The 24,509-nt window shown below is 39.8% G+C and overlaps 1 protein-coding gene across 1 annotated transcript in view; it reads left to right on the top strand.

Annotated features, from left to right (window-relative positions):
* Positions 1-11,023: 11,023 nt before the first annotated feature.
* Positions 11,024-24,509, top strand: part of KCNK2 (potassium two pore domain channel subfamily K member 2) — a 126,686-nt gene continuing 113,200 nt past the window's right edge. Inside the window, exon 1 of the mRNA XM_059841052.1 lies at positions 11,024-11,277. The gene's annotated coding sequence lies outside the window, so the exon portion shown is untranslated. The remainder of the gene's footprint in view (positions 11,278-24,509) is intronic.

Below are 24,509 nucleotides of genomic sequence, written 5' to 3'. Positions count from 1 at the left end.
CATCTACCCCCATCTCCCCCGTTTCTTCCAAAAATCTGTTTTTAGAGAGAACATTGATTTTAGAACTTTGACTGCAATAGTCTCTTCCTTCTACCAACGCCCAAGACTCACCTGGACATGGTCTAGACCTTGGAGTATCCCTTTCTCTACTGTCTGGGAGGTTTGTGGCAGCATCCAGACAAGGATGTGCAGCCTACTCCATCAACATGCTCTGCTCTCCCCCAGAGCAAGCAAATGTTTTCTCTCTATTCCCTGTGAAGAAGGTCGAGTGCTGTGGCAATGGAAATTTCCTTGAGCTTCAAATTGCTATGAAGGGTTTTGCTGTCGTGACTGTGCAGCAATGTACTATCTGTCAGATTTTAGGAATGTGTTTATAATTAGTGCCTAACTTAGAGAATCAAAGACCATGATGTGTGCCTTTTCCTCTTCCAATCTGTTTTGTCTAGTTAAACCAGAGGTTTAATGTTTCTCAGTGCAATAGCTGTCCTTCACTCTGTGCAGACATGTCCCTCACAAAATGATCTTGATCTGCCTCATTTAAGCCCTAGCCCAGCACAGCCAGCAAGTCACGAGAAACAATTTAAGTACAAATAAGCACTGAAACATGAGATGGGTGCAGTTGGAAAACCCTGAGGTTTATGTGTACACCACACTGGTCAGCCAAAGATTGAAGGCCATTTTTTTCCAAAAGGCTGAGAAAGGAAAAAGGGAAAGTATTGTTTTCTTGTCATGTTCTTAGACTTTCCCAGACCTCTACTTATGGCCAGTACTGGAGACATATCTGACCAAATGAACTTCTAGTCAGATGCAGGGCCACACTGGTAAAGTGTTTTGTCATTTTACAGCCTTCCTATAAACAATATTATTTACAATGTAAGTTATAAATGAGAAAAAACTATTCAGACTTAGTTTCTTCTGTCATTATAGCTTGGCTGATAACTCGTCCCCATTGTTTTAACCAATATAAAGGCACAGGCTGCATCAGGGCCATTACCTACAAGCAGAAGAAACCCCAACTCTACTAGTCTTGTATACTTTCTTTACTATTTGCTCTCCTCCTGCCTATAACGGCTGAAACTGGAAATAATGCCTAGTAGGAAAAAAACCCCTACCACAGAACTGGGCAAATTCACTGTTAATTAATAGGCCTTCACACAACCTATTCCATTAATTTTATTCTAGTGTTTACAGGCCAAGGTATGGCAGCACATGTATGAACTACTTTAATTTAGAATTAAGAATATACCTTAAAAAAGAAAGTAAATTGAAAGATTGAAGGGGAGCGCAGAAAGAAATATTTAACTAGAGCAGCTGGTAATTGCTGTCTCTTCTCCCCTGAGTTTTAGATTTTTTTTCCATTACTTGACTGGATTTTCTCTGCTCATGCACATGCTTTGACTTTTTCTACATGACATGACATTGGAATATTATTGCCTGACAAAGCAAGAAATTTTGAAGCCAACTTCCATTCTATACAGTGACAAATTGCTAAATTTACCCTTTTTTTGTCAGGTATAAAGCATTGTAAGATAAAACCAGTGTTCAGAACAGTTGCTGAAACTACAATATTGCATGAATGAAATACATGAATAAGTCTATCATTTATTTTGTTAGGATTTCAACAAGAAAATAATTTCATCCCTTTAAATCGTCATGCTGTTTAGTTTAATAGTATTATTTCTATTTTCCATTTTTCAACTTCCAGAACTGTAAACCATTCCTGATGTGCCATGTGGTAGGTCAAAGGTGACCATCTTGAACATAAGATCTTCACAAGGAACTGCAGTTCCCATTTGAAACCTGCTGGCTCACAGCAGTAAGCTACAAGTTTCTGCACTTCACAGAGGTAGTACGGCCTCTTCCTGCAGCAGCTGCACCAGAGAGAAATAACAGACTGATGGCTGAAGAGGGAAAAGAAAAAACTGGGAACTTCTTATTTTCTTTATGTCACATCAGGGGCCTGCTGTGCACTTGGCAGGGTGGCCAGGAAGCTCAGTCCAGCACCTTCAGCGCTGGTGAGGCATAAGCAGTGTCAGGTGTCACAAAGCAAAGTCACCATCAGCCACAAGTGTGGCCACAGCAGTGACACTGGAGGGTGAAGCACTGGCAATTCCAGTGAACTGGAAATTTCTTCAGAACATGCAAAAAGCTCCTGGTGGCCAAAAGCCAATAAAACAGTTCTGCTCCATCTAGTCATAAAGCCTCTAGCACAAGGATAGCAGGAACAGTGATGCTTCTGTTCCTAAATGCCAAGGAAAAAAACCCATATCAGGCTGTAAGAAGCACGATTCAGGGGATAACTGCAGAGCCTGTACAAGGCACTGAGGGTACGAGCTCTGCCTGTTCAAGAAGCTGAGCCTTCTGTGACATATGTCAATAAAATAATGTTCCTTTGTATCAGAACTGCAGTCCATCTAGTTCAGCATCCTACCACCAGGATACTGCCTTTGAAGTACATGAAAAAACCCCTTCAGCAAGTGAATTCATAACTCAATCTGTTCTTGTCCTCATGCTACATCTTCTAACACCCAGAAGTTACCTTTGAATACAAGAAGAGATTAATTATTCTTCCCAGTAAGTCTATTAGAATTGGCTATGGAGTAGTTGATACATCAGTTTCTGTCGTCTTTAAACACAATTAAAAGGATGAGAAACAAGATCTCAGTATTTATAAATACATTTTCTACTAGCAAACACTTCAGCAGCTGCCTTGAAAGTTTCTATTGCTCTGAAGTGGCAAGTAGTATTAACTCAGCATTTTAAAATTTTCCAAATACTTCTGTGAACTGTATGCTGTGACACTTCAACTAATGAGGCCAAATTAACAACTTCAAAGTTTTAAATTAAACAACTAAAGACAGCCACTGATGTCTAAATGTGCTGAGATAAAATTAAACCTGTGATTTACAGACAAATTATCTAAAGATACACTGTCAGAAAATTAATGTGGAATTGGAGGACAGGGGAAAATATGTTATCAGCTATTAATGCTGACTCCAGCAAAATTTTGGGAGAATTATACATAGTAAAGTTATCACCATATGTTTGTGAGATCTTGGCTTAATCAGCTATTGAAGGATGAAAAGGATGATATTTTTATGTGTCTTTCCTGAGTGAGAAACCTAAAAGCTTTCAGTAGGAATTCACTTCCCATGCAGAATGGGGCCAAACAGTTGTAAATAACTAAAAGAATTAAGACTTTGTCATTATCCTAACAGATCAGGCTGCCAGCATCAGCCAGATCCTGAAGTCTCTATTCACCTAGATGTACCTGCATATTCCTTGGTGTGTCCTAAAAGATCTTTGGACTCTACATTTTTGGGCAACAACAGCTCTTCGTGTATGAATGAGCATGTTTCTATAACTTCATAACCATTTCATTTATTTAGATTGGAACTTTATATTGTTGCAATTTCTTAATATTTTCATGCTATGCTAGTCCAGAAGTATCAGGACATCTTTTTTGCAATTTTTTAATTTCTTCGTAATTCATTTAGGAAAAAAAAATAATAGGGGAAAAAACACCCCATAAAACCTGTTTCCCATTTTTATCCTTTACAACCAGCCCAATAAAGAACTTTAAAAATATATAATGATTGTAAATGGGCAAGTGCATTTTACATGTGATTTTTAATCACAATTGTAAATTTCGTTCCTATTCCAGCCCCACTAAACTCCACAATGATATTGACATTGGCCTCAATAAACTCACAATTTGATCTTTTAGAAGCCCACCAGTGTTTCCAAGCAGAAGGTATGAAGAAATATGGGCAGGTATGTGCATGTCTGTGAAAGCAACAGAGAGGCCACACCTCTATCTTGTATTCCAAAACTGTGCACTCAAGTAGTTTCTTCGAATAACATGAGGGCTTGGCTGTAGGGGCTTTGTTGACTGCTAAAGACTTAACAAAATGAACTCTTCAAAATGTGCAGCTGTACTGGACCTTTGCTAGGCACTTTTTGCTAGCAGTTAATTAAAAAAAAAAAAACCAAACCAAAACCAACCAAAGTATCTGATTACAATGAATCCCTATGAAGGAGGTACCTTCAGATGCATGAACATTTGCGAGGTGGTGCTGACTGACTGCTACAGCAAAACACTGGCTTCACCATGGAGACTCAGCTCTTCTTCTCAGTAAATGACCTACAGTGGTGTGGGAAAATTTTTCTGATTCTTATGTGCTCTCTTATCTTCTCAAATGGTGCCAGGCACAGGTGAGAGCAGAAAGCAAGAGAGCATTCAGTAGGAGAGAACAACAATGTTTAAAACTACAGCACTATGAAGCTAAAAGGCTTTACTGACACGGGATTTTTATTTCTTTTTATTATTATTTTCACCGCGCAAGCAAGAGCATTCCTGTTACAAGGCGAAATTAGTTAACTGAGTAAGATCATACAGCATGGTAGGGGAGCCCTGCTGTTCCTTGCAGAAAGAACGTCAGAAGTGAAAGGAGGAGGTATTAAATGCAATTCCCCGCTGCTCGCTCTCTTAAGGCACTGGCAGCTCTCCACTGGAGGCCTGCTAGCTGCAATCAAAGCTTGCCCTAAGAGACCTTCACCTCAAACCCATCAGCACCAGCAACACACCAGACTAGAAAGCTCTTACAAAATTTTAGTGCAGTCCTGGAAGCCTTACGTGAAGAAGAATCCTCAGTTTTGCTTTTACAGGATTTCACAGGATCACAGGGCACTGGAGGTGGGAAGGGAACTCTGGATGTAATTTGTTCCAGCCCCTTGGTCAGGCAGGGCCACCCTGAGCAGGAGGCCCCGAGCCGTGCCCGGGCGGCTTTCAGTGCCTCCTAGGAGGGCGGACAGCTCACCGGGCAACCTGTGCCGGAGCTCTGTCAGGCATTCCCGGTGCTCATTCCGGGAGTGCCCGCTGTGTCCCCGTGGTGTCACTGGGCTCCCCTTGGAAGGGCTCTGCTCCTGGCTCCGCGCCCCCCGCTGCCTTCCCGCAGGCCGAGAGAGGCAGGGGAGGGGGGAAGGAGGGAAGGAGGGAGGGAAGGAGGGAGGGAGTCCTCCGATGTGGCGCGGCCCCGGCCCCACACAGCAGCACCCGCGGACCCGCCCGTGCCCGCGGCCGCCCGGGGAGGAGCGCCGTGCCCTGCCCCGGCCGTGCCCTCGCCCGGCTCGCTGCCCCGCGGCCGGCCATCCATCCATCCATCCATCCATCCATCCATCCATCCATCCATCCATCCATCCATCCATCCATCCATCCATCCATCCATCCATCCATCCATCCATCCATCCTCCCTCCCCTCGCCTCCCCTTCCCCTCGGGGCCCTTCCCGAGGGGGCTCTCCTCCCGCAGCAGCAGCAGCAGCAGCGGCGGCGTTGGCGGCGTTGGCGGGGGCACTCCGGAGCTGCTCCAGGCGCTGCTATTTATAGCTCAGCCGCGCTATTTTTAGAGGCGAGCGCGGGTCTGGCTCGGCAGCCGGGGCTGGCGAAGCATGTGCGGCTGGGAGCGGCGCGGCCCCGCAGCGCTGGCACACGGGCGGCCGGGGGGACGCACGGAAGGGTCCGCCTGGCACATCCAACATTTAGGGCTCCAGCGCGGGGGGGTTCAGCCTCTGGGGAGGCCCAGAGGGGCACCTGCACCAAAATTCTGAGGTGTGAGCAAAGCTAAAGTGACCAGAAGAGCAATATTGGCCGTCAGCAGGCCCTGTGAGGGCTGTGCCTCGGTGCCTTTCAGAACCAGGCATCTCTTTGAAGGTGGCACAAAAAACTAGGCCCAAAAGCAGGAATGCTCCCCACACATCTGATGTTCAGAGTGATGTTAATGATGTAAAGAGCTGCTGGTTGAGATGAACACTTGAAGCATAAGTATCGGTCATAAAAGTGCTTAGTTTTCAATATTCAGTCTTTGGAGCAATCTTAGAAACAGGCACTATTGTGGGAGTTCATTAGCTGTTTTGAGAGCATGCAATCACCCTGAAGGGTATGTCCTCTCTTTCCTTGGTACGTTAAATTCACATTAAACTTAAAGGGAGCCACGTGTGTGTAATGAACCAGGGTTTAGCCCAGGGCACGCACTCTCTATCACCGGCCTCCATTATCTGCATTAAGTGACCAGAGGATAAATTAGACCTCATGTCAGCACTACCCTGATATTTCCTGCAGTTTTTAAAAAATGTGTTTATTCAGAACTCTGCATCCACTCCCTGTCAGATTGTGCAGCTCCCCAAGAAGCTGTTGAGAAGCTGTGTGGCAGTGCAGAGCTGGAACTGAAGAAACCTCAGTGGAAGAATACAGGTCATACGATTAGGCAAAAACTTTATACCAAAGGAAAGCATAGGCTCATGTAAATTTGAAGCAAATTCTTCATGGGATTGTTACCAGGGATAAAATCAAGCATTTTCAGAGCCCAGATAGTGTCTTAGCACTTCAACTGAAGGAGTATTTCAATTAACAGGCAGTTGTAGCACACTCTTACTTATTGTACCTGAGCCACTGCAGAGGAGCAGCATTGTTTTAGCCCGTGGGTTTCACCAGAATAAGAGATGAGGAAGGGCACTCTGAGTAGAATATACTGATCATTTATGCTCCTTGTGATTACTTAAAGAGGTTTAAACATCAACACCCTGCTCCAGAAAAGAGTATAAGTTGTAGTACAGAAATTGTTGCAGCGCCTTGCCATTTTTTATGTAGAAAGGGACCTGCTCTTCCAGAGTCATCCTAGAAGTCCCTTCTCTGAAAGCCATCTTCAGCCCAAGTGGCATATAGGGCAAGAATGGATCTAGAATGAAGCAGTAGTTGTACAGCAGGGAGGTTAAACTTTCAGCTTCAGAGAATTGTTCAGTGTTTTCAATCACTTCCAAAAGTATGCCCATGTGGCAAGTGGAAGACAGACTCTCTACATTGAAGTCTCCAGATTAATTAAATTGGGCAACTAAACATTTTTGTATGCTAACTTGTCTTCCAGCAGATCTCTACAAGTGACAAATGTTCTGAAGAGCCAGCTATGTTTTAAATTTCACCTAGGCAGTTAATTTGCATAGAAATAACTGAGTAGTCCTTTAATTATCCCATAGTTCTGTTGAAGATAGACAAGAGCTATAGCTCATACTCTCTCAGTTATGTTGGTGTAGCAAGAATAACAAGTAGCTAGAAAAAAAGCGTTTTTGTTACTGAAGTCAGGGCACGCATGTCTGAATTCACACAGGGAACGGATGTCATAAGTAAGAAGATACCATTTATCCACACTCGCTGTTTGGGGTTGAACCAAGAGAAAGTTGCGTAGATCACATGCCTGCAATGAAGAAAAGTTTCTCTTAATGTGCTGTTTCTTTTACAATCAAGACAAAGCTTAAAACACCTGCTTTTCCCCCACCAGTGATTGTTTTGATTAAAGAGGAGGAAGACCAAAACAAACATCTTCTGTAGAAGATACAGAGCTGTTTTGAAGAGCTTCCTTTACAAGCACTCCTCTTGAGACCCCGTCTCTCTCATAGAGTGGATCTATAGTCTGAGCTACCTTTCTCTGTCAACAGGTATGTTTGTGTGCTTTTATTGCCTTTTCATGTAGGGCCAGTCTGTGGCTTGTATTTAATTGGCATATCTTATGCTGGCACTCTTGAAAATGAAAAACAAAGGTTAGTTGAAAGCAAACTATTAAAGAAATTCAGAATGCTGGGGAATAAGCAAAAGAGAAAGATCATCAAACAGCAAATTGCTGTTTATCCTCATAAAGAGAAAATAAGCTGTCTGCAGTTCTTCCTTTTCTTTAATTAGACTTAGCAGCTTGTTTTCATGCTGACCATGATAGAGTTTTGCTCACAGCCTTACTTTTGTTAAAGTCAGTAACAAGATTTTTTTGAAGACCTAATTTTGCAAGAATAAGGCAATCTCAGTCTTGCTTTATATAACTTCTGATTTGATATGTTTCTGGACAATGTTTGTCTCATACCTAAAGAAAGAAATACAACTCTTTCAAAGTGTTTTGGTGAAGTTATACTTAGTGTTTGGGTTTGCAAACATTTCAGATTAAGCAACTTTTTTATTTTAATTCACAAGGGGGAATAAGAAGCTTTGAACTTTAAACTTGATCATTGTGACATGTCAGTTATGTTGTTATTTTCAGTTTTTCTGATACAATTTGGTCAGGAGACAACATAAAATGAAGTAATAATAAATATTGGTCTGGTTCTGTAACCTTTTATTTGAGTGAGTAATAGCACTGAGACTGGAGGGACTGCTACTTCTACAGGTAGAAGAACAGTGATGGGAACATTTTGTTTCCCAAAGATTCAATTAATTAATAAAGTACAAGAAGGATGTATAAAAATTCAGTGTTGCTGGACTTTTCAAGAGGCACAGCAACTAAACAAACAGTTGAATGATGTAGCAGCAGCAGGAGACCTGCTAATGCAAATACTTAGTGGTGTGACTCATAGAAAACAAGCTGAAAGAAAAACATTAACCAGCTTGCCCTTTCTCCCTCTGTCCTTCCCTCCCTCCTTTCCTCCTATCTGCTTTCCTCTTCTCCCATCCTCTATCTTAAAAGCACAAACAGATCAACACCACAGAATTTTTCTCTATTTGCAGGTCGTATACACAAAAGAATTGGTAAGGAATGCAAAAGCGTGATGTCATTCCATTTTTAATTGTAAACCAATCTATGCCAGTCTCCCTCTTGCTGAATCCCCAAAAGAGGTCTATAGAGCATTTCTATCTGTCTTACTACATTTGTTAGTCACCATCTCGGTGGATAGGGCAAATCCAAACATGGAGAGCAATCCTGGAGTAAAAAAAGCCATCAAGTCTAAGACTTCAAATGTAGTGGTGCTGCAAAATCTCCTTAGAGGCTTTAGAACCTAATTTTCAGAACCATAACTATCAGACATAACTGTATAATCCCAACCTTTAACAATCTTAATCCATCTGGAATTTTCATATGAATTAATGTTATCCTTTGGTTCTCTGCTTTCTTTCTCTCTGTGTTTCTTTTAGTGGATACTGTTAAAAGCTGGGTGTACTGTGATATGTTTGGAGTTTTCTCTGCAGTTGTCTGTGGCTTTATTCTAAATTTTCTTTCCAGGAAGCTGCAGTCACATGAGTTTAACCAACATACCTCTCTCACATTGTGAAGTGGTCACATTTGCAAAGGGTTGCGTTTGAGTCAATGTGAGATTCAAATGATTAAAATTGAAAAGTATTTCTTGATTGCAGTTGCCATATTCAATTATCACTCAGGGAGGACACCGTTCTTTTAAGGGGGTCCCTGAAGCCTAGGTCTTACTTCTTTAGAGAAATTACCAACTGTCAATACTTACATTACCCTGTGAACATCAGGGGAGATTGTGCATATTGCAACTCCAAGCACACCACAAAGACTGCAGAATTAAGATGCTGCTGAGATTATTCCAGCATCTTTTTTTTTTTATATATATATATATGGAATGTAAAAAATCTCACTCACCCCCAAGCTCAACTGATGGGTACTTAGAAATGTACTTACATCTATTCATTTTTCTCCAGACTGCATCTTAATGGCACAGTTATAAGTTACTTTTGGTTTTGCTGATATTTATAAAGTAAAATCTATCCTTACCATTTCTCATATAATATATAAATAGCCTGATTTGTTTCTTGGAAACCTGAATTCTCACTGAAGTAAACTGGTAGAGGAACAAGTTTCTAAAATACATGTTTCCAGGTACTGGGAGGAAGTCTATCTTACTAGTGTATTTATCATTAATCTGCAATAATGATCCAGAAACTCAAACCAGCAGGAAGGATAAAAATATAAAGGCAGGCCTTAAATAACCTGTTGACAGAGAAGATTTAGAAGTAAATTTAGCCTCAATCTCAGCTACAGTGACCACTTGTCACTCTGGTTTTGCATAGCATTTTATTCTATGCTTTTTACTGGTTCATCAAACATCCGTAAAGCAGACACTGTGCCTTGAGCTTTCAAAGAAAATTACACAGCTGAATTCAGCACCATAAGAGAAGGCAGGATTTGGGAATGGTGCAAGAAGTCTATTCTCTAAGTCTCTTTGAGGGTACACCATCAGTACCTTCAGATCGTGATATGGACTTTGTAGGTAGGGCTGGGTGATTCTACAGGTCCTGAAGTCATGGAGCTAATTAGGCATTACAGTGATGAAGTTCCTCAGCCTGGATGAACCCATCCATGAGCCATATGGAGCACTGCAGGAATTCTGTGTCTGGGGTGGCACTCAAGATAGAAATGTTCAATCCAATATAGGAGAGTGTCTTAAGGCCATGCGTCAAGTTAGGCTTGGAGTGGAGGAGTTAACATCTTCACCTGAGACTCTGCTGAGTATTGCTTTTCTGTGTTTACTGCAGAGGATGCATCTGCACAGTGAAAGGAAAGATGAACTCAGATTCAGTCTGTTTAAAAAAAAAAAAACAAGATCAAATATAGGTTTGCAGACTGAGCTTCATTTTTCCAAAATAAAACTCATGACCCAGTGATTCCAAGCCCTTCACAATCAAAGGAAAAACAATATAAATGCTGATGGACATGCATAAGATTTAATTTATGGTATGAGTCAGAATTCAAATTATTACTGTCATTGTTAGTAATGCAATTATTTCATTAACAAGTTTAAAAATAATTAGATGAATCTGTTTTATAATATTTTCAACAGATCTCAATCCAGATATAGATGAATGATCCTTGTTGAAATGCAGGGATATCTGCTGAAATATTCAATATTTGTTACAAGGGCACATTCCATGGCATTGCCATGTCATGTGTTACCTTGGCTGTAACATTATATTGCCTAAATCACTATGAAAGCATAGTTCAATGCATTGTGCAAGAGACCTGGTGACTGCTTCCCAGCAATGGTGAGAATGAGTTATGAGCCTCTCTGCTTCTTCCTAAAATAACAGGGAATGAATTTCATGTGGGCAAACACTTGACTCATTTTTCTTGGAACTGATAGCTTACCACACAGGACTTGGAGGCTGCTCAGTGAACCAGTCCACGGTTCACAGGAAGAAGAAGCCTCCAGAGGAGCTCAGACACTCAAAGAATAGCATTCTTGGCCAAAAATAACTCTGAGCACTGAAAACAAATTGAAAAAAAGTGTTGGTCTACTTGTAAATCTGTTGCAGCAACATGTACCTCCAGTCATATTTGAGAGATGAATGGTACATCCATCTTTGTCTCTTCGCTCTTCTGTTTCCAACCAAAGCTTCTTCCCAACCTAACCAGCACTACATAGGATACACATAGGCTTGTGACCGTGAGTCACAGGATCTATGTCAGCTGCTGCTGGTGAGGACCCTGGTGCAAGATGTGAAGGTAAGAACGGCTGCCTTGGGGCAATTGCAATGATACAGAGATATCGGCACAGGGGCTGAGAAAAGCAGGAGGGCTGAGGACAGGCTGGAACTGTGGTAATGGCAGTGCAAGAGAGGGACAGTCTTACATAGGATGCTGTACAAGTAGGATGGATAGGCATCATTCTTGGAGTGTCCTGAATGAATGTGCAAAGGATGGAGTGCACCACATTGTGTTGGGGGTTTCAGCAATGTTTCATACGGATGTGTGTGAACGTGGGTGTTGGGGTGAGATGTACCCAGAATAGCAGAATCAATACATCTTTCCTATCTGTTCACACCCGCTGGTGAACTGGAGGTCACCTTTCCTCCTGTATCCTCCACAGATGCTGTCTGGCTTGCTCTTGGGTCTGTAGCAGACTGTGAGGAATGGCATGGCCAAGTTTTTGAGTCTATGTGTTTTGTCTTGACTGACAGACTTCTGCAGACACTTTGGCACAAAGTAGAAAATGGCTCACTGACAGCAGAAGGAATATGTCCTTCTTGGATATGTGAATTCTTCCTTGGATGGAGGAGCTGCTGTGTACTGCCAGCCAGCATTCTTGCTGAATGTTAAGTTTCCAAATTAAAAAAATGATATAACTGTACACAAGGCAATATGTACTATGAAATGCTGCAGTGCCATTAATCTTTATGGACTATTGTGTAGATAGGGAACCAAGCCCAAACCTACCTACGTACCCTTTTTCCTACATTTGTGTTCACTTCTCTACTCCCTGTGTAACCACTCCTTCATGACAGTAATAAAACATTCATTCCTTGCTCACGAGTTTAAATAGGGGGATAAAGAGAGTGATCAGCCTGACAAGAGCAGGGAAAAGGGTCTGGAAATGTTTGGTGATAGTAAGAAGGAGAAAAATTGATCACTTTGCAAAGTGTGGTCACTCCTCATTCCTTTGCTTCTGAAAATACATAGTTTCAGTACTGGTATCAGGAAAAGTGTAATCTTTGCTATCCCTGGGAAAATTTCAGGTATGCCTGCTTCAAGAAGTGCACTTGACATCCTTGTTTCTAAGCTGCTAAATCAGCCTTCATTCCAGAAATGGCACGCGTCTCCAAGGGAAGAATAACTTTTCTTTTCCAGAGTACTCATGGCCTGAGGCTGATCTCTGTAAGCTGTCTACAACTGAGGTTTCTCTGCACTGGGAAATTATATTCGTGTTGGAACAAGAATGCAGGAAATTAATGTGGTAACAAACACTGTGATAAACACAACCATCTATATTTGGACACTCCTTTGTGCTTAATCCTGCCTACCTATACAGGAAGCTATAAAAGTATCTGGAAGTGGACAAAATTATTAGAATCACAGCTTTTAAACAATACATGGAATATACCAATTTGAAAGACATGTTTAAACACAACTTACTGGTGTAAAGAGAGCATAAAAAAAGTAATCTAAAGGATTACTTAATTACTTAATCTAAAGGATTATCATTGTCTAAATTGGTCATAGCAGCTTCATGCTGAAGTTGAGTTTGTACTTGGTAACAGAGATAAATAAAATAAAAACCCCTGTGAATATCTTTATAGACTCAATGAGGATCATGTTTTTATTTTAGTATGCTAGAAGAAATATGATTGACATGGTTATGTTCTCCTGAAGACACACGTGTCAAAAAAACCTAGGAGGCATCCAACACCATTTGCCCATTCTTGCAGAGGGTTAGGAGGTACCATTTAAAAACAGCAGGCCCAGATTGATGTGAAAATCACATTTGTTAAATGTGTTTTAGGACCAAACTGCCTCTATTGTATTCAGTTGCTGGTTTTGTTAGGACCTGTGCATCACTAGGAGTGTTCCCTGTTAAAATATGTTAGTTTTGAACAAAGATAGGTTTCTCTTGCCATATGTTAGTACATGTATTGGGTTTGAACAAATCATAATAAGACTGGAAACAGACAGTAACTACTTAATCCTGCAATGCTTTTATTAATTTTGTCTGTGTTACAAAGGTAGTAAAAATAATTGAAATGTTAATCTAGAATATTTACGAGGGCATTATGTCTACTATATATTCAATTCATGTTTCAGTGCTGGGGATTAAAGACAGAATAACTACTAGAAAAAATATGAAATTCTTGGATCTCTGCACTTTTGACTTAAGGGATTGAGCTGCATTAATTATACTTGTTTTCTGCCCACAAGGTGTGAAGTGATGATCAAACAGTTGGCAAGCCTTATATGGCTTTGATATTGTTGTATCCTAACAACAATGGATCTACAAATACAGGAATTTCTCCAGAAGTCAGCCTATAGGGTAACTATTTTTGCAGGCAGTGTAGTGCAGGTGTAAAAAAGCTAGTGAGGGTGTGACCTTGGGGAGTTCTATACTTGGTGCATTCAGATTCAGATCATGGGTTCTTTTTGTTGAGCTTGGATAGAGTTACACGAAATGTTTTTGAAATTAAGGGATATACATAGTACAAGGTGGAAAATGCTGTTGTTATTTTAAGTCTGTTTTCATGCAGCATAGAAAGTGACACAGCGTTTTGGATATTGTCCTGAGAAGAAAAGCCAAGAAATTCTGTTTTTAAATCCTGATACTGACACTTACTCATAGCCAGAAAGAATGAGGTAGCTCCTGAGGCACAGTTACCCTACTTTTTCTGGAGGATTGCTAATTCCCTGTAGTTACTGTATTTTCAAAATGTTGAAACAATTCTTATATTGTGAAGGTTAAACAGATTGTGTATGACAAATTGTATTGAAGAAATTGCATACTTTTAAATCGGGCTCAGAATTTAATAACCTATCAGATAGCTGGCTCCTGCTCCCTCTCCCTTGCAACAATTTTGCAATTTGTTTTAATGACAGTAGAGTGACCTCCAGAGTTGCTACAGTTTTCATCCACATTTTATTTGAAGACTGCAATGCCTCTTCTAAATGATTCTTGGTGTTGTCTCCAACTTCAGCTCCATGTAGCACTTTTAGTCCTGTGATGATTCAGGAGACAAAACAGCTACTTAACCCATAAGATCCTTTAGCATTTGAGATATTTTATCATGTGTCCAAATTCCAACATTATGTCAGATGCAGATTTGCTCTACTTTCATCGCTCATTATCCACTATTCAAAAAGAAAGGCAGTGGTTCCATCAGCTGAGTACTTCAGTATATAGATGTGATCAAAGCGAAATCATGACAAATAAACAGCATAAGAAAAGCATAATTGTACAATTGCAGGCAGAAGAATCAAGCATGCACCCACTTATTCTATTTGGACTGGAGAGAACTATTGTTTTATAAGGATAATTTCCTGGCTATGGGAAAATAAAATTTCTGGCATATCTCTTAATCTGAAAATTCAGGGGAATTTAGAGCTGCATGTGAAATTTTTGGTTAAGACCCAGCTCTGGGGAAAGTAGAAGTGCTGATGAAGTAAGTCGTGGTAAAATGATGACAGATAAGTCTGTGAGATAAATGGTGTGATAAATCTGTGAGGGTCTGCCAAGCGAGATGATTTTTGTTTATGCTGCTCTAGTAATCTGTTCTGTGTGTGTACGTGTGTCAATTCTCAGACAGGTGCTCAGGTGCTGAGCTGACTGTCTCATTAGTCTGGGTGGATATGGAGGTTGTTGGAAGTTGCACCAGTTCTCCTCTGCACATGGGAATAGGCAATGATGTATGCCACTCTTCCACATCCTTGACCTGATGGCTTCACTTCAGGAGTGGAGAACAGCAGAGGTGGCCTCAGGTGCTTCTAGCCTGGTCCTGAGCCCCTGGCCTTGTGCCACTGGCATTTTGGTGATTTGTAGCTCCTGCTCACTCTTCTCTACTCCCCAGCTCATTCCAAACACCAGGGTTGGATTCTGGCTTTACACTCTCGCACAAGAGCTTCTCTCATATCTCAGCTGTTGGGAGAATGAAGAGAGAACATGATGCAGGTTTCTTAACGTGCCAGAGCCCCACACAACAGGCAGGCAGAGCGTTATGTGACCATAGCCTTGCTGATGGACGCAGGGCTATGCAGGATAGATCTCTCCTACCAGTGCAGACATCCAGATACATTTTAGTGGGAATTCCTCACTGTAGCCACAGAAACTTACAGGGCTATGGTAGCACTTGAAAGTTCAGGGCTGCTCAAACCTCTGGAACAGAATTTGGTCTGTACTAAGTAAATAGTATTGAATTTAGAATTTGTTGTTGACTTCCAGTTAAATCAACAATTATGAATGAGAAGCAATTAAATGCATTGCTTGCTAACTGCACAGAAGATGTATGTGTTCTATTAGATCTCATTCTGTTATTTTTGTCCTTTGGTTAATAAATATAATAAACATGTCCAACCTAAATACATTACTGCAGGATGCTAATATACTGAGGATATTGAATATAATAGTTGTCCTGGAGAAATCGTCCAACAGAACAAATAAGAAAATACACAAACAATTTTATATGATTTGATGTGATTATTCTGTCCTAAATTTCTAAGGACAAAAATTATCACTCTAATTACTTTCTCAGAAGTCCTAAATAGCAAGATAGAGGAACAAAGGATAACCACCAGAGCCACAGATCAGTAACAGACTTAGACCATCCATAGTGAATTTCACTCTAGTTTATTTTAAACAGTTGATTGTGCAGCATATGCATACCTAAGGGAGTCCTACCTAAGAGAAGTAAAAATAGTAATGAATAACATATTTGTACTTTATAAAGGTATATATTCATGAGCATAATTTATCTGACCTTGGACAAGCTTTGTTTATGTCAGAAGACTTCTCATCTTTTATGAAAAATGTATTTTCTGATAAATAAATTATTTCGGAGCAAACCAGCTACATTTTTTCAGTGAAACAAACAAAATTCCCAGATTCAGAGCTTTCAAGCACACAAGAATGTTGAACTAGTCACTCAGTACTATTTTGTGTTCTTTTGTAAAGGTTTCAACACTGTAATTTAAACCAGCAGGCTACCTGTTCAACATGATTTTCAGAGAGATTCCAACTGAGCCCTGGTCTGTAAAAGTATATACTTTAAAAAGGTTCTTATTTTTGTAGAGCAAGTACTCAAGGATTGAATGAAAGAGTGAAATCAAGGTGTGTGTGAAGGCCTATTTTTAGTTTTGCATTTTCCATAGCTGGGTCGGTTACAAATAGGATGTGTGAACTCTGGAATAAGAATTGAAATGCAGAACACAACCATGTATTTCTTGAAATAGCACATGCTTAAATAGATATGGATACTTTTACTTCTGCATGAACAATGCTCCATGGATTTCTTCAATAAATAAAAAACCTCAGGAAACTGATGCTTTGAGCCTTCAGAATCTTCACACATCCTTGCAAGACTAGTGCAAGAAATCCACTTACTCTTTCTGTCATTTTTCTGTTATCAATCATGTAATTCATATCAAAGAAGTCGAATCAGAGCCTCTTATACATATACATGGAGTAGATAGCTCTGAAACCAGCTGCCTTGAAATACAAAGTTGTTCTTCGCAGGGAACAGCTCTAGTCTTGTCTGTGTTGAAGATATTCCCATATAAGTAGTATTCCCTGAGTTTTCCAGTGGTTTTCCTTAAACTTGACAGGCTTGGTTGGTTTTGGGGTTTTAGGCTGTCATTGTGTTCCATTTCCAAAATGTGACTGAAAGAGGCCTGTGCTTTAATATCCATGTGACTGCTGGATTTTTATGTTCCAAACACCCACCATCCCAACTGCATGTATCTAAAATATGTTCTATAGCTTCCTGCAAATCTCCATAAATGTTCACAAATATTAGTCATTTTGAGGAATGATGCTCTTTTTAATACCAACAACCATTATGTGCCAAATACTTTGTGACTTCCTTACCTGTTCACTTGTATTGGTAAACAATTGTTTGTATCATGCAGAATTGCAGAGCAGCATGGATGAGTCCTTGTATGGCCTCATATCACTTTAAGTTTACTGCTTGAAGGCTGTGCATCAAAGCATTTTGTGCATCGTTAGCTTGTTCCTTGCCAGATGACGTGGTACCCACACAAATATTACCATCTGGTAACTTCTGCTTAAAGCAGCTGTTGTCAGAATATTCCAGAATTTTAATCATTTTCTAGATTTCTAAATGTCCAAGTCAAGATACCTTAGATCTCCCTGCAGGAAGAAGAGCTTCTTGGATGACAGGGCTGCACTGAAACGTGCTGATCTCCTCCTTGAGCTGTATCCATGCACAAAAGGGCCATGTTCCAGGTGTAAGTCCTTAGATGACAACTGACTTGCTCTAGGATAACTTCCCGTGGGATCATCTTCCAGGTCATACTGAAAGAACTAAGGACTACAGAATGCATGACAACAAGAGATGTCCGCCAAATTGTGATGGTCTAAAAGTTGCTTTATCTCTTGAGTGTTAAGGTAGGATGCAACAGAAAGTGTGTTGTTTATTTTTGTGTGATGCTTCTTAATGACTGTGCTTTGATAAAAACATCTACATTTAGGTTTTGGGATATTTGGGTCGGATAAAAATAAAACACTGAAACAGCCTGGGCTAAAAAGGAAAGGAATCTTCTATACAGCTTTGCAAATGGGAAAATCCTAAAGAGCAAATATTCAGTGTGGGGTTTTTTCACAGGGATTTATGTATAATTTCAGAAGGACACAGCAGTGGAAAGATATTGATCAAAAAACTAGCAAAAATAGGTCTTGGATTGCTAACATATAACAGTTGTGAAAACTTATCATCCATTTCCTTGAGTCACCATAAAGTTTACATTTTAAGACACAGGAATTACTTGCAGACATTTCTGTGTAATATAGGAGCAAGGATTAGTATTGATTTAGCTACTGACACTGGACGTAATTATGTCTTCATCAACACAAAGGTGAATTTTTGTCCAGTGAATTTTGTTTTCCAGTCAGCGGACTTTTGTCATTAAAGCATCATGTAATTAGTATGACCCATGGTTGTATCTGTAGAAAACAATTATGTGTTGCTGAAAATTATGATTCTGTCTTGGAATTTTTGCAGGAGAGAAAACTGGGAGAATTATCACTATAAGAGAGGATAAAATGAAGTCCTCTACAGAAGAATTTCATTGTGATGGGATTGCTATGAAACAGCAGAATGTAGGTAAAAAGTCAGTGGGTACTTTCTTTAAAAGTTTACCACAAAAGAGTTCAAATATAAATTTTCCATCATCTGATTTTACGAGTTACCAAGACCAGCAAACAACCAAAACCCTGCTCCCTCCCCCCACCCTACATAATTCTGTAATATTTTATTTCACTGAACCTTAAAAATCTGTGTGCTGTTGTTTTTCACATCCCCTTCTTATACTGGTCAAAATTTGTGTTCATATTTGCCATGGAGCCCTTAAAAAAACTCCACCAGCTGCAAAGACTGAGCTACCCTTCTAGAAAGTGCAGATACTAGTGTTGTTTCTGGGGAATGCTCTGTGGAAGTGTTTTCCAGTCCAGATACTGGTGTATACAGATATTACAAATACAGAGAAGTGTTTTACCGTGGTTCTTATGTTCTGCAGATTCTCAAAGCTCTCCTTTCCTGCTGAATTCTTCTTAAATTTTTTCCACATTTGTGGCAGCTGAAGTAGTGTGGGATTGATGTCTGTCTGTCCCATGAAGACTAGGAAAAGGTGGAGTACTAGCCTCAGCAATGTCACAGAGTTGCGGATAGGTGGTTGGTGCCTCCTGCCATTGGCACTGCACATTTTCTGCTATTTGTGGTGAACTTCCTGCTCAGTTCTGGCAGAGTGGCTGGATACCCTTTCACCTGACATTGCCACTTCTCCTGTGATTAAGGGACTGTATCTCCTAGTTTTTCACAGTTATTGTCACTGGTTTGCTTCATGTCAGAGCACAAGTCAAGAGCAAGCCACATTTTTTTCCGTGTTAAATGGCTGCACAGAAATAGCACAGGAGATTAATTTGGATGAATATGCTGAAACTGAGTATATATGAGGACATATACTTCCTGCATTCCACTCACTCATGTTTAATGCATATTCTTTATTTTGTATGCATATCAGTCCAGGCAAGAGAGTGGGTTTCTGCAAAGCACTTTGTTTTTCCTTTTCCCTGGCTTCTCTGAAGGCAGAGACACGCTCGAGGCACCCACACTCTTTCATGCATATCTGCTGCTGTTCATCAATCAGAGAGCCACAGTCAGATCATCAAGGCACTTTGCAACCTTTGTCATGTGCGGTTGCTGGTGTATTTTTTCCCCCTTGTAGCGTATAATTGTTCAGTCCCTACTTTATTATAGATTTAATAAGATGTGTTTCTCAACCATTCAAGTGCTGTAGTTAAAGTACAATTATAGCAATTATATTAAGGAAAGTTTTGAGCTGAAAAAATGTACAAAGACTTATTTTGAAATGAGGTAATATTAGCAACAAAAATGACATGAAGCTTGGAATTTGACCAAGATAGAGCAGATTAAAGAAGACTAGCTTTTGTACCATCATATTTTTTGAAGATCATAGATGTGTTGAAAGAACTGGGAGTATCACAACAATGCTGATTTGTAAAAGACAAATGAATTAAATTGTTTTGTTCTCACACTTGACTAGATCAAGAGTGATTCCATTCAAGCAAATATAATTCTGCCAATAGAAAAACCAAATAAAATAGGAGGAGAACTGACTTAGAGAATCCTTTGAAAGCGTTATGCACAAGCCAACTCCAACATTTTCTAATTACTGTCTTGAAAATAATCAAAACAAAAAGGACTTGTCTTTGTTTACTTTTGTGTCCCAAGCAACACAGGAAAGTGTGGATGACAAATGTCATTTCAGTATGAATTACTGCATGCACTCTACTGGTACAGAAATCACGGCACTTTGTAGGGCATTCTGCTGCCTTCTACTCCTCCAGTATGACAAATTAAACTTCATAATAAATAGTCATCCAGAAAAAGGGAGCCTGCAAAGCCATAGCATTTCATCAGTGCTTGGCTTCCCTTAACAAAACTCTCCATAGGCAGAACACAAACAACAAGCTGTACATCTTGAGGACCATCTGATATGATTGAATTTCTGCTTGGTATACCAGCAGTGGTCTGCCTTGTGCATTTAGAACAGACCATGAGAGTAGTCTGATTTTATCAAGCCTCCTCGTGCAACACTAATATTTCTATGAGTTTTAGAGGATGTAGGGACATATGACTTTCTGAAAAAATTTTGCCTTTTGACGGATCAGGTCAGATATTCTGCTTTCTGCAATGGTCATGACCTAATACTTTACACTTGCAAATAGCAACTTTACACTTGCAAATAGCAACTACAAGATGTTGCCAGTTTGAAGACAGAAAGAAACTTCTGTCTGCTCCTGTCACAGCTTCAAGAATTTAAACTAATTATCCATATTCCTTAATCAATAGCTAACATTGTTTTAAAGCCAGCTCTATGTACTGCCTGAACTTATATACTTCTGTTATCACAACAAAATAATGTTATAGAAGAGTCTCTTCTTATAAAGCAAAAAGGGATCTATTGTCTTAGAACTCCAAGTTAGAAAAATGTAATTCCTCTTCTCCCCCGTCTTATGTAAGCATGATAATAAGATCTTAGCTGAGTGTATCTCAAAAATGAGAGAAGGAGAAACTGCAGCTTGCACTGCAACTCTACTGATGGAACTATTTCTGGTACGAAATTTTGTTCGGTTGTAAATCTGTGTTGGCTTGAGCCCTCAGCCACCAGCTATGGATTTAATCAATGTTTGGAGCTGGATGAATAATTCAGTATGATCTATTCTCTTTCAGCTTGTGAAATCCATCTTCAGGTTTCATCTCTCATGTATTTTTCCAGCTACTACCTGAATCCTTTGAAAGTTGCTCTTTTCTCCCTTTAGGATAATGATTCAAATAACATGAGCCGTCTCTCAAGTACTGCAAGGAGTTCTGCTTAAACAGCAACAAATAAAAAATGTTGTGCAAGAACAAATCTGCAAAATTCAGCCTTGTTGTTTTAGTCTCTGAGTTCAATGGGAACATAGGTGGTGTTCTAACATGGGTGAAGTGAATGGTACGGTTCCCATGGACTTGTAAAAGAGACTGGCTTCAGATTAGGTCCCAGTTCCTGCACGTGAGAATGTGAAATTCAGAGTTGTGAACACAGTTTTGAAATGTGCTTTCCATGTTCAGCTCTATGGAATATCTCTTGTTGGTTTAAAGAAAGAGAATACAAAGATAACTGCAATTGTTGAATCGTAAAAATTTGTACGAATGCTTATTCAAACTCCTTTATATAAGTTTTATGCCAAAAAATTCAGGTTGGCATGATTGAAATATGACATTCTTACATTAAGGAGGTCAGGTTAAGTTTTCTATTTTGAATGACCTGGTGTAAAATAATAACAGGTGATTCATTCCCCCTTCCAAAAACATGGCCTGACTTCGTAGATGAAATATAAACTTGGTGGAAAATGCTGAGATTTAGGGGTGGGGATAGTCATTTGCAAGTTTAGAATGTCTTTGCTGGAGAAACTGTTCAATAGTAGTCCTATGCCTGGACTAAATGACCATCCTGCTTCTGGTTTTCTTTGTATTTTGGGCTTCTGGTTTTGCTAGACCCCCCGTGGCATTATCTGCTTGAGTTGATGTACTTCATGTCTTTCATTGTCCATTAGTAGAAGCCAAGGTGCAGTACTCAATACAACTTATTTCTAACAGCTAACTAATGTTTCTTTTTTTTTTTCCTGTTTCTATGGACATTCCACCCAGAACCTACTCTTTTCAGTGAACACTTTTAGCTACTTACATCAAGAAAACAAAATTATACATTTTTAAAACAATCAAGGTGTGACAGTTAATGGTGTTATGTTGAAATAGGCATAATGTGGTGATATCATGGGCAGCAGTTTGATGTTCTTAATTATTCATTTTCATGCTTTTAGGCGCTTGGATTTTTAATGTAATATAATTGGTATCATTTTATCACACTGTAACATTTAGTGCCTTCATCTGGATTTAGGGATATGTGTGATGATTTGTATTTTTCTTCTGGTAACTGGCAACATTCAGATGAAATGCAGAAACAACATGTAAAATGATAGGTTGGTGAGAAGAAAGGTCAGAGAGATCTAATTCCCACATCACAGGGAAGATAGAGGCTAAACAAGGTTGTCAAACAGCTTTTCTCTTGCTACTTGTGTTGTGACTGAGCTGCTGCAAAGATTTCCAGCAATGTGGGAAGGAAAATTTTTTTCTGTTGCAAAAGTTAATGTTTGAGGCTAAGACTGGAATTGGGTTAACTGCTTCTTGTCATGATTATAAGTGGTGGCAAGGAAATTGAGTTTGCTTACTTACATTGCCCTGTTGACTTATTCCTCAGCTTTCCCTGGGATAGTTGAAAACATCTTAGCTTAGAAAGGATTTGGGAGGAACAAAAGGTGTGAAAGTTTCTGCAGTTTTCCTGTTCCTGTCTTTGACTTGCTTTTCCAAGTCGCTACAGTCCACACAGTAGAGATGGAGTCCTCTCCTGTATTCATCCTAGCCTGTATTTTTTTCCCCATCTAGTATGATTATTGCTGACCTTGAAATTTAAATTTATTTGTCACAGGAGTGGAAGAACACCTCTGTATCCCCATAAGGCTTTTTCTTTACTGTGGAACTAACACTACAGGATCCATTTTTGGTATGACTCTTCCCTCACCTGGTGAATTGGCAAAGAGTAAATTCCCTTCCTCAAGCACACCAGTTACCAGCATCTCCCTGTATTGCTGTAGGAGGAAGTGCATGCTTTCAACTATCTATTTATAGAACCCAAATATCTGTAAGTCCATGGAAGAACAATAGAGTTTCTTGTTATGGAGTACAGCAACTTTGGAGCTCCTTGTCCTTGGGAATATTTTGGGTACAGGTTTAAACAGATTCACTTTTTAGCAGTGATTCTCTATACTTTGTATAGAAATATTCCTGTTTACTCCTTTTGCTTGCTGGTTAGGAGATTATATTATGTTCCATGACCTGAAAATATCTAATACCTTTTGTTTCAGTGCAATGGAGAACACTTTGATTTTCATGGATGCTAGTTTGGATTTAGCAGTTCAGTACTTATTCGTCTTTCAGACCATTAAATCTGACATATGTACTCCATGGGAAATAGAAATAATTTTGTTCCTCGTGGTTATGAAATCATTAGAAAGGATGAGGTACATCTGTAATGGATGTCCATTAATATAATTATTGTATTTAATACGCAACCTGCAGGCTTGGATTTTCTTAACGCTGTTACGGAGAGAATTACTAATATTGACCTTTTCAAAGGACCATGGAGCTTTTGCCTTCCTTCAGATGAAGGCAAAGGGAGAGGTGCACAGCACCCACACCGTCTGGAATACACTGCCCAACAGCACTGAAAGAGAAATACAGCTATTAGACAGGCTCTTGGTTTAACCCATTTAAGTGTTGATGTTTCTCGGGTAAGATTTTTTTACCTCTCTGCTATAACAATGTAGATTTGAGACTTACACCAGAAATTCTGAGTGGGTGGTGGGGATATGAACAACTTAGGAAGCTAGTCGTGCTCCAGAGATGCTACTTGGATGGCAGTCAGACTCCTCAGAAAGGCTCATTACAATTTCCTAATATCACATTGCCATCATCCAATGCAACAGCTTAATTGAATGCAAACGACATGCGTGAAATGTTTGAGTGTCTGGCATTACCTATTTTACGTATAAATATTTAAATATTGTCTTATGGGGTATTGTTTTTCTAACATGAAGCTCTGTTTTTCTAAGACAGAGCAGCCATCCATCTGCCTCAAATATACAAAAGCACCCATTTTTTCTATAACTGAAAAGTACTCTTGTATAATTGAAACAAAGTTTTAGTCAGTTTCTGAAAAGCGACAGTAAATAACTCCTTTTTCATGCTAGGGATGTGGATTTATGCTGTCTCTTTCTAGTGATACAGTCTCACAGTCTTCAAATTAATCCTGGCTCCACAGATCTGTTGGGCATAGCAAGTTACTGCAGATCTAGCTGCAGACAGCATCCATCTGATTCTGTTCATCCAGCAGGAACAGAATCCAGCTTTCAAAATCCATCCTTGGCTGGGCTGAAATTGGGAGTTTGTGAGCATGTATGAAGAGATCATCTGCTTAAGGAAAGGCTGTTTCTCTCTTCTTTGGAGGAGGATGATCTTACAAGAAAAAAAGAATGCAGTAAATAGTTGAAAGCTGTGCCAGGTTAAAACAGGACAGAATTGGATTGTTGGTTACCCAGATTTCTTTTTTTGTACTCCATTCTC

This window comes from Haemorhous mexicanus, chromosome 3, assembly GCF_027477595.1.
Source record: "Haemorhous mexicanus isolate bHaeMex1 chromosome 3, bHaeMex1.pri, whole genome shotgun sequence".
NCBI classification, from domain to species: Eukaryota; Metazoa; Chordata; class Aves; order Passeriformes; family Fringillidae; genus Haemorhous; species Haemorhous mexicanus.
Note: the sequence above shows the minus strand (reverse complement) of the source record. Positions and strands in the feature narration are given on the sequence as shown.